We start from the raw sequence: 9,699 nt of genomic DNA on the forward strand, positions 1-9,699 counted from the left end.
CTCTTGAGACGTAATTAACATAACAGCTAATGATTTTAGATAATGGTTTACTCCTCGAGATAAGAAATCTAAAGCTGTGTTCGTGACCTTTTTGGAGATGATTTAAATGTGTGTTTGGGAATTTGGAAACAAACCGGGCCTACTGCCACAAAGGTACATGATCTGCTTGAACTGTTTATGTTGCTGTAAGTACTGAGAAGTACAGTATTAAGCGACAGGTGCTTAGCCACATAAATAACAGAAATGCAGAAGAGGCAGCAGAGATGATGCCAGTTAAAAAATGTCCCCTCGGGGATTAATAAAGTAACTACCTAACCTAACCTAACCTTAAAACCTGATGACAGAGCTAATAAGTCAACCGGCTGGCAGAGAACCTGTGAACTCCAATTTCCTTTGACTGTCCTTGTCTATTTTCTCCCAAGGGACAGAGGCAGACATGCCAGTGGGTAGATGAGCGTGCGCGCACACACACACACACACACACACACACACACACACACACACACACACACACACACACACACACACACACACACACACACACACACACACACACACACTCAGAGGGAGACATGCACACGTCACAATTTCCATTCTAAACAAATATAAACCCGTCCGCCTCGTGAGAACGTAGCCATACACAGTCAGCTGTATGAAGCCTATCGTGACACCCCATGCATGTTGTACAGTGTCACATGATCTGAGTTGCTAAATGTTTTAATGTCCTGCTTTTCAGCGGATTGACACCAACACAGTGTCTGATGGCTCACCGGACACAACCTCAGCTGCTCGCTCACCTCCAATGTGTGTGGCGATAATGACCGACATCACTCTGATGTCCGTATTCTGACTTAAAACAGGAAAGTATTCAGCAGTCAAAATGACCTTCAGCAGCATGAGACAACCTCTGACTAAATCATTATCCAGTCACACCATGGTGACCTCTGACATGGCACCGGACACAGGACCCGTTATGAATACAAGACGGCCTGAAACCTCACAGAGAGCAAGTGTTGCTGATGTGATGTGTGTTATCACTAAATTGTTATTTATAAATGTAATGTCTTAATTTTACTGCCTGTGATGGCTGTAATCAGTGGTAAAGTAATAACAATTTTATTGTTAGTGGATTTCAGAAAGTAGCCCCAGTGTAATTCTCCACCTCCCACCTGGACTTTGACTGTTTGAGTCTGTGGGTGTTTGGAAGTCATTTTCATATCAGAGTGTGCTGCAGCAGTCTGTCCGTGTGCATAGGAATTTGTGATGTGTACTTGTTTGTGAACCAGAAATAATAAAAAATAAAAATAAAAGACCACTTGTTTCCACCCCTGATTACTGTCTCTGTGCTAAACAGAGAGACCGAAACACATTTCTGATCATTTGACTGTTGATTTGAAGTCAGGTTGTACATTTTAGAAAATACACGTATTTTCTTTCTCACTGAAAGTTGAATGATAGAATTGCGACACGTCCTCATACCAAAACAAAGCAAAAGGTCTACTGCCAAAACAACATGCAGTATGTGACTTTTTGTGACACTGGGCCTTCTTCGTCATGATAAAAATAATAAACACATGGTTAACGCTGTGAAACGGTCGCTGGATGATTAGGTTTAGGCACCAACACTACCTGGTTAGCTTCAGAAAAAGATCATGATTTGTGTTCATTATGTAAGTTACGACGCAACACAAGTTATGTTAGCTACGTGTTCGTACGTTAAATACATTGCGTGAGTTAAAATAAGTCAAATTTTACTTTTTGGTTTTAAATGGGAAGCAGACAGCAGTGTCCTTGGTGGAAGTCCTGTTTGATCTGTCCGACCATCCCCAGCCTACCTGCCTTCACAAACTTTGTTACCCCTTGTCTAGTCCTAATTACTACGACCACTCGTACATATAAATGTAATATGTTGTTTTAACTCCCTTTAGGAATCGACCAATATCGTCATCTTTGGAGTGAGATTGGGCTCGAAGATTGATACCACTGGTTCTCATGTCTGAAGCTGCAGCCAGCAGCAGGTCAGCTTAGTTTAGCAAATATACTGAAAACAGCGGGGACAGCTTGCATGGCTTGTTCGCTGCATCCCATTTAATCAGTCCTCTTTGCTTGCTCGTTTAACCTGCACAAAAACCAAATGATGTTTTTGGAGGTTCTTATTTCCTTCAGCTTTCACTGCCCGTTGTTAGATTGTGTTACCTTTGGAGCCAGGCCAGCTGTTTCCCCACGTTGCCCCATTCTTTATGCTAAGCTAAGTTAACTTGCCTCTAGCTGTGACTTCACATACAGCAAATAAACTTCAGGGTGATATCAAAATTATAAACCAACCATAGGCAAGTAAGCTAATATTCTCAATCAACAAATTTCCCCAAATCTCCTGTGTTCACGCCTCAACTTTGCTCAGTGACATTTAGTATCTGACTTTTCAAATTTATGAACTCCAGACTGCTCTTCAGATCATTGTTTTTCTGACATGCTGAGTCATCACTCGAGAATTAAACTATCTGTAAAAATGTTTACTTTTTCTACAGCCATTTCTGAATTGTTAGCATATGCTTTTTCTAATCAAACATCAGTGTAATTTGGATTTACAAAAAATGTGATGCTCACTTCATAAATTTCTATTGAAGTGTAATGAGCACAGATGAAACATATGTCCAGCTTAGGAACACAGTTATGTCCTAATGCAAAGGTTTAGAAAAACTGGTAAAAAAAGAAAAAAAAAAAAGAAAAAGGCAGACCCACAAAGGATCTAGTTAATATTATGAACTAAGATCTAATTGCAGGATAACAAATTTTGATTGTGGTATCAGGCTGAACTGGATTGAGGTGGTTGATACAAGAAAAACAAGTGAAAGTTACCCGTTAAAACAAAATAAAATAAGACTCTATTCTCCACATTTGTAGATGTTATTATAATGTTGAAACCTTTACTTTAATGAGGCCTCTAACACGACATACCTGAGGTTGTTTCATGCTGAGCTCTCAAGATCAATTAAATAGGGTGGGGTACAGCAGGAGGAATTTTTTCCAAGTAATTAACAAACCTGGGACTGGCACATCTACATCTGTTCACCTGCATGTTTGTGTTGCCGTTGTTGTCTCCCTGTTATTATTACTAAGTCAACTGCAGCACATTTGTGTTTGCAGGTAAGGGATTATTTTGTCTGTGCATGTCAACATGGCCTTCTTTTCTTTCTCACCAATCTCCTCTTCACATTCTTTCTGCTCAGAGGTGTGTTGGAAATCCCTGGAGCTTCTCCGATATCTGCATCATTTCACCAAGATATTGTCTGCGGACACACAGCACTGTTGACATTGAAAACACAATTATCCCTGTGTGAGCTTTTTATTATTACCCTATGTTCTTTCATAACATCCTGATCCTGTTTTGATTTCTTGAGCGCTCTGTGTATCTTGCTATGAAGAAAGGAAAGATGAAAAGAAACAAACTCTCCATTCACTGCCCACTGCTGGAGTGGGATGAGACTCAAACTTCTCACCTTTCTTGACCTTTGAACTTTCCTGTGAACATTTATGAGGCTTAGACAGTTTACCTTTTAAGCTGCAACATTTTGCATACGAATTATGTGAGACTCAAATAGTGAAAAGACTCTTACCAGTATTTAACATACTTTATATTCTCCTTCTTCATCACTACTAAACAGTTCTAAGAAGTAAACATTAGATCGATAAGCATGGCATCATATGATTTCTGGGACGTGAACAACGAAGCAGTCTATCAACAGATATCTGTATTTGAATGTAGAATCTGTAGGAATTTGGACATTTTTGGTACTGGAAGTGTTCTGGTTTCCGTTTGTAGTCCGAATAGTATTCATCACTCGTGTGTGAGGTGGATTTGGTTGCAGTTAGCATGGAGAGAAAAAGAGGCAGAATAGGCTGGCTGAAATGTAATCTCTGAACCCATCAGCTGTTGTCCGGCAATGATGTAACTTCTTATTTACTTTTTTAAAAATGTTTTAAACTGTTAACTGAGCGTAAACTGCATGCTCAGTTAACAGTTAACGGTTATTAACCCTAATGTGGAAACAACAAGATATCCCTTATCTGCAGTCTTATAGATAACCCACTTTACTACAAAACACATCCACTTCGCTGCAGGACACACCCCCTGAGATAAGTAACCCCAACTGAGGTGAATGTGTCGTGTTAGGCTTGTTGGGTAGTACTATGCATCTGCAGATGGACCTATTTGTCATTTGCTGTCTATCAGCAGGTGAGATGCTCTGCCTGTGATTGATTGTTACACTGTGGGAGGGTTAAGTTAGGATTTCATGAGCGGGGTAAGGCCCAGCTGATCGACATTTAAACAACCAATCACAGCAGCATAGTGCTCAGAGCACGTGTCCCTCCGGCTCATCCGATCGACCACCCATCATAATGGCCGATGCCCACAAAGTCAAAAACCTCATCCAACCGATATCCAAGGAGTTCTGAGGTTGATCGGGGTGCGAATGTACCTGGCCCATTTCATGTGATCATCTATGACACAACCGCACAGTAGTCTTTGTATAAGCTACAGCCAAGACAGACAGCTAACATAAACACTATGACTTAGTCATGATGTCATCAGGGTCAGTCCAAACCTGATAACAATGAGGTCAATGTTCTGTCACCAGGAGCCACACTTTCAATAAATGTGGACTTTGAAACAGTCACCTCAGTACTGTCAACAGTGTGTCCGTCTGTGTTGTATCAGTGGAGGTTGTTGTGTCTGCAGCCAGAGAGGGGTCATGACAGAGACGGATGACAGTGAAATCATAAACTGTTAAATATCATTCTTTTAACCCACTTTCCCTTCAGCTGCTTTGCACATATTACATTTATAAAACCAATGTTTTCACAGAGAGAGGAAGGTGCATTTCTTTCTCCTTCCTATCCATAACTTTCATTAGTGTGAGAACCATATCATGACAGTGAGTTAAAGAAAATGATATTCACTGTACCTGCTGAGCACTGTGATGTACTGCAGTTTATTAAAAATAACTTGATGTGACATCATCTGTTTGCAAAAATAATAAACAATATTGGACTAAATATGCGACACAAGTTAAAGTGTAAACTTCTCTCCAGCTGTAAAGGCAGGCACACTATTAGCACCCACAGATAGTTTGACAGTTCTTTTCTGCATATCATTTTCATATATTCATGGAAAATTAAACACTATAATTTGTTGAAATTTATATTTACAATAACACTCTGACATGGGGGGGAAAGGCAAGCAGGAAAAGCCAACACAGATATGCAAAACACTTAACAACATACACCAAGAACGTCCCATGACTCCTTTTAGATCCATGACTTTATGCTTACCCTGAATTTCTCAGAGCAAACCACACTATGTGAGTGTGAAGACAACTTTGGTCCTGTATTTCTTATTATACTTGATATAAAGCTATCCTTTGCAACTAAAGCCACCACAACCACTACCCCCATTGAGGGAGTCTTCATTTAGGCAAATAATATTTGAGTTTTATTCAGCATCCAAGAATATTTAGATGATCTCTAACTGTGCATGTTACTGTATAAAGAATGAAAGGTTTCATCTTATCTGTTGTCCCTTAAAATAACAGCATTTAACCTCAGCTTTATTAACATGAACCAATTACACAGAGCAGAATGCTCTGCCAGGAGCACTATCAAACTGAGACTTCATCATACATCGTACATAAGAATCACCACCTGAACACAGTCTCTGCAGTCAATAAACTTCTATCACATCACCTCTTGAGGATACATACAGTTAAAACAGACTCCATCCAGCCCTTTTGTTTCAACTCTCTGCAGGCACACACATGATAGAGCCACCTGGCATGAAGTTAGCAAACCGTCCCTTTAAATCCTTGGTCAACAAGGCCTCACATTCTGATGTGTGTTCAGGATGTGGCGTTTATGTTTGAACCAATCACGACCTCTCATGCCTTTCACGTGACTGCGGTGGTATTCGTAGCAGGAAATTAAACAGGCTAAGTGAGCTCTGCAGTGAGACAAGATGTGACTGCTAGTCTTAATGATAACCAGGTATCAGAGCTTTTTCAGACTGCGAGATATGACCTAGAAACGGAAAATGACTGCGCTTAGTACAAATTACATATCTGACTAGCTCTAAATTATACTTCCGCTTTGATCAATACAGAGATGCTTTTGTACTTTGTAGATAAAACATAATGGTAAGGAACTCCATGTTTTTCCATAAATGTTATGTACACCTGTGTTTCCTTCAGTGTACACGAAGAAGGGATTAGACACCTGTCTACGTTTCAATATCTCAACAGAATCAGCACCAGTGTACTTTAGCACATTGGGCCAACTTAAACTACAAGCAGGAATGCATGGGTGTAGACAGGAGAAAGAAAGGAGCTTCTTGATACAAGTCACAACTGGCTGAGACAAACACAATCAAGGAAGGGTTTTGTCCATTTTCATCGGTAAGATCTCCTTCATATCCCAGTGGATTAACTGTGATCACAGCCACAAAGATATGTTAACCCTTCTGTTGTCCTCGGGTCAAAATGACCCGCAGCTGTGTTCAACCAAGTTCTATTTTATTTCTATATTTTTTGTATTTTTTGGGATCATTGGTCATCATTCTTTAAAGAAACCCTCACAGCCTCCTTGTCACCAATGATCCCAAAAAATATGAAAATAAAATAGAACTTGGTTGAACACAGCTACGGGTCATTTTGACCCAAGGACAACACAAGGGTTAAGTCAGAGCTGCCACATTGACCTGACTTGGCTCTGTCGAAATCAGGTCACATTTCATAGCTCAGAGGTGCATTACCTCTATTACTAAATAATGTGGGTCCTGTTAGGAAAACCTAAATGAATGGAAATTGGAATCTGACACAAACTCAGAACTTTAAACACATATGTTGGAAAAACCAACAACACAATTGTGTCTCACTGAGATCACAAATATTGACAAAGTGAACAACTGCTTTCCATTTAATCAGTCCTCTTTGAAATCCACTTCATGGGAAAACCAGAGCACATGACGACTCCCCTTTCCCCTGCTACTCCCCTCGCATGGTTTGATGTCTTTGTGTTTGAACACGTGTGTATTCCCCTCCCTCCTGAGTTTCCATCCCACCAGCAGCTATGAATGACCCTGCTGCTTGCTTGACGCACACAAAGTTCACCCTACTGGACTACCTCTACATTCACTGCATTGCTTTGCACTCTCAGGCTTTCACACACACTGTGTTTGGCAACAAACACACACAGTCATGAGGCCCTGCTACCACACACACAAAACAGATACACACCATGAAGTCATTACAAGTGCCAATGGGATGCATTAACAAGCAGCGTGACTTTAACAGTACCACTCACATGTGCACCTGCCCTCAAACACACACATGCACACACAAAGTCCTGCCAAAAGATTTGCTGCCATGCCGCGGTCAAGCTGTTCCAGTGTACCTGCATCTCTGTTTGCACTCATTTTCACAACATCAAGACAAATGGGCATCACTTTAAATGCTTCTTCCAGGTTCCACCCATTGGTCACTGGCGGTTCCTCAGGTGGGGGGGGAGACGCAAACCACTTTGGGTGCCTTTTCAGTAGCCGTGCTAAAAGAAATGGGACAGGTAAGGCGATCCATGGGAAAGTGCCTTGCTGGATTAGGGTTAGGTCTCTCAGGATGCACGGTGCAGAGTACAGTCCTGTTGCAATAAAGTGCGAGGGAGTTTGATTTCCATACTGGAAAAAGTGGTGCATTCATTAGTGCTAAGACAGAATGCTTGACTTTTACATAAACCTTTGAACACGATGATACAAGTGCTTCAAACACAGGAGCTGTGTGAAAACAGGGAGATAATTATGGCGTAATGGTAATGATAAAATACAGCATGAGTTGGATAAGTTGAAAAAAGTCAATGAACGGATAATTGTTCCACAGTAATATTTATCTAAAGTTATCTCAAAGCAAACATTAGCCACCATGATGTGCTGGTCATAGTGGACCTGGTAAGGCCGCAGCTGCTAAATGCCAGCTTGTATAGAATGAACCAGAACAGAACCAGAAACAACAAAGATGATTCTGATTGTAAACAGATACTAAAAAATAAAAATGTTGATTTGTATGCAGAAGTGGTATTGCCATTTTAAGGAGTTGCACAGTTTCACTTTTAAAAATAAGAAGTCAGTGATGCCTTACATTTTTTTCTCCTGCATATTTTGTTCGTCAGTCTTGCCCAAGCGGCAACCGACACTGACGTCACCCGTTGGTTTGCGAACTGCTGTTCTGAAGCCTGGAGTTCGGCATTTCGGTCGTCATCATCTTACTATTTTGGAGCCAGAAGTGGTCATATTTGCACGAGCGAATGGCGAATCTGACTCGATCTTTGAGGACACTACGCCCCGCCCACCTTTAACAGAAACCTGACTGCACCCCAAAAAAAAAAATGCCCAATATATAATTAATGATGGAATTATAATCAGATGGACCAACAACAACAAAAAAACTAAAGAGAAAGAGTTGCTTTAGCTAACAATACCATTATAATTTGTGGAAAAAAAAAAAGTTGACTTTGTATTTCATGAGAAGTTGAATGGGAGTCTATAGAGCCAGAGCCCCTAGTGGCCCTCAGTGGTATTGTAGTTTATAGCACTTTCACATTGGCCTTTTTTTTTTAGACCTGTAAGCTACATCCTCTTCTTTTTTTTTTTCTTTTTCACATTACCATTTGCATTTCTCAAAACTTCACTCCTTCTTAGCCTTACAGACAAGTGATATTTTTGCAGATATTACTAGCAAATAGTCACATTTCAGCATGCAAACCCCACTTTGCAATCTTTGCCCCGGGGGATTGTAACAAATCCCTTAATTATATCGAAATGAGCTCAAAGAGGTGAAGTCAACTGGAAGAATGTAGAGAAATTGTGGTGTAATGTGTGACACTTGTGTAATTCTCGCAGAGTACAGAGGAAAACACCCTCCAACATCATGAACGTTTACATTGTCTCTGCTTTGAATAACAGTTTTTGTGCAGTTTGTTTCTTTTCTTGGAAGCGACTGAGTTTACCAACACAACTTCAAACATGGCCAGGACGTTTTTATCTAATCTGCAGTGTGTTGACACAGTGTAATTCATCTGTCCTAGTACACATTCATACCACGTGTGCAAATGGTCTGAACTTGACTCTACAGCTGGTACGGTCAGGGTTCAACAATCTGACGTTTAACAATGTTGCCGGCAGTGTCCCTCTCAGAGGTATCAGAATAAACAAACAGGTGAAGGTGAAGAGATAAAACTGTATTGCAAATGTGCTGGAGATGGAGGAGACGGCGGGTTTGTGCGCTCGTACCTGTGCGATGCGTTAACGTGTGTGGAAAGACTGTATATGTGCAAAGCCAGAAGAAAACACTGCAAATGTCTATACGTCTCCTGTAATCCAGAGGTTCCTACCAGACACGCAGATGCGTATTCATCCCTGTGGTGGTGTGTGTGTGTGTGTGAGTGTGTGTGCGTGCGTGCGTGTGTGTGTGTGTGTGTGTGTGTGTGTATACGGTATATATACTGTAGGTGTCATGAAATGTGTGCTCAGTTAAACTGGGAACATATTGACCGAAGAGAAAAACATTTTGCAAATAAATACATTTGAGAAACCCCTGAGCATGTGAGCAGGCAATCTCAAAAAGAAAAGTAATTTTTTGTTCTACCACACATGAG

The sequence above is a fragment of the Brachyistius frenatus genome, unplaced genomic scaffold, assembly GCF_029030835.1.
Source record: "Brachyistius frenatus isolate BFR_SWC_R1_liver_20210118 unplaced genomic scaffold, ASM2903083v1 Contig_266, whole genome shotgun sequence".
NCBI lineage: Eukaryota > Metazoa > Chordata > Actinopteri > Embiotocidae > Brachyistius > Brachyistius frenatus.